A 2137-nucleotide genomic window follows, 5' to 3' on the forward strand; every position below is an offset into this window, starting at 1 on the left:
CTTACAATTGGGTGCCGAGGTATGACTTTTTACGGGTGTTAGGTATGTGGAGGGTTTTGCCTTAACACTGTACCTGTGCCCGTTTTGTAGTTGGGTGGAATGCCAAGATTTTCTCGGCTTCACTTCCCTGTGGGTGCTAGGTATGTGAAGGGTTTTGCCTTAACACTGTACCCGCACCCGGCTTCATAGGTGGGTTTTTCCGGTTTCCGTGCCCTGCGGGTGCTAGGTATGTGAAGGGTTTTGCCTTAACACTGTACCCGCACCCGACTTCATAGTTGGGTTTTTCCGGTTTCCGTGTCTTGCGGGTGCTAGGTATGTGAAGGGTTTTGCCTTAACACTGTACCCGCAGCCGTCTTACGGTCAACTGGATAGCCATGGTAAGGGGTTTTTCCCGCTTACTTTTCGAATCTTTGGGATTTGCGCATGCATATTTAAATTTATTCTAGCGCTTTTCCTCATATTCTAGATAGGTTAACCGTTCATCGCGTGGTTGTCAATAGATCTAGGTACCTTTCATGATTTATGCGGTTAAAACCTGCATTTTCATTCAGTAGGGTGACCGACATATAACTATGACTGACCTGCGTGAAGGTTTTCTATTCTTTGGGTTAATGCGGGTTTTGCCGCTTTCCCTATGTAGCGAGTCTGCGTGAAGGTTTACCAATTGTTGGGTTTATGCGGGTTTGACCGCTTTCCCCATGCAACGACTTTTGCACTTATGTACGCGGTGAAGACCGACATATCCGTGTGAACAGTTTATATATGAATGCAAAACCATTAACGTCGATGTTTTAAGGAGAATCATTTCCATTAAAAGCGGCTCTTGGCCGGTACAAACTTGGAATTGATCTACATGTAACATTTGCGTAATTGAGCTCCGTTCCATGTTCGTGGGACGGGAGTGCCATCGAGCCTTTCAAGCCGGTATGCGCCCTTTCCCAGAACTTCTTTGATAATGTACGGCCCTCCCCAGACCGGTGCCAGTTTTCCTGGGCGTTCTTGGTTTAAAGCCTCGTTGTTACGCAATATGTAGTCTCCTACATTGAAGTTGCATAGCTTCACCCGCGTGTTGTAGTATTTTTGCATTTGTCGTTTGTAGTTCTCTTCACGCGCTGCAGCTAAGTCTCTGCGCTCCTCGGTCAGCATAAGGTCTAACCGTCTCTCCGCGTCGTTGTCTTCTGGTTTCATCATGACCCTTGGTGAAGGTAGACCAATTTCGACCGGGACCATGGCTTCGGTGCCATAAGTGAGGCTGAACGGTTTTTCTACTGTACTTGTCTTTTTCATTGTTCTATGAGCCCACAGTACATGTGGAACTTCGTCCACCCAGCCAGATCTGTGTTCCAGCAACCTTCTCTTTATGCCATCAACGATGCTCCTATTTGCTCTTTCCACCTCACCATTACCCTGCGGGTGTGCCACTGAGGTAAAGGTATGGATGATTTGAAGTTCTTTAAGCCACCGTTGTAGGTTCTTGTCAGCAAAGTTGGTGCCGTTATCGCTTACCAAGTTTTGTGGAAGCCCGAAACGACAGATGATAAACTCCCAAATAAATTTTTTGATATGTTTCGCCGTTGTTTGGGCTAAGGGTTTTGCCTCTATCCACTTGGTGAAGTAATCGATGGCCACCACTAGGAATTGAACGTTTCCTGCTGCTGTAGGGAATGGGCCTGTCACATCGATGGCCCACTTCTGAAATGGCCATGAGGAGGTGACTGGGACAAGATTATTCTTCGGGCGGTGCGTGTTAGGTGCGTAGAGCTGACAAGATCTGCACCTTCTGATGTATGCCAGCGCATCTGTATGCATCCCCGGCCAAAAGTATCCCACGTTGTCAGCTTGGCTACAACTGCGCGTGGACCTGCATGTATCCCGCAGATGCCTTCGTGTACCTCCCTTAGGAGGTAGTTAGCATCTTGGTCGTCGACGCATCTTAGGAGGGGACCAAGAAAGTTACGTCTGTAAAGTATGTCATCGATGAGTTGATAATTCAGTGCTTTACAGCGTACTTTTCTTGCCTGTGCCTTTGACTCCGGCAATATGCCCGCCGCAAGGTAATTTATTATCGGTGTCATCCATGTTTCTGTGCCGGTTTGGATGACACATACTTCTTTGTGCGGGACTGATGGTGCGCCAA

Source organism: Bidens hawaiensis, unplaced genomic scaffold (genome assembly GCF_021521415.1).
Source record: "Bidens hawaiensis isolate Kalapana, Puna unplaced genomic scaffold, B.hawaiensis_p1.1 tig00018836_1, whole genome shotgun sequence".
Taxonomy (NCBI): domain Eukaryota; kingdom Viridiplantae; phylum Streptophyta; class Magnoliopsida; order Asterales; family Asteraceae; genus Bidens; species Bidens hawaiensis.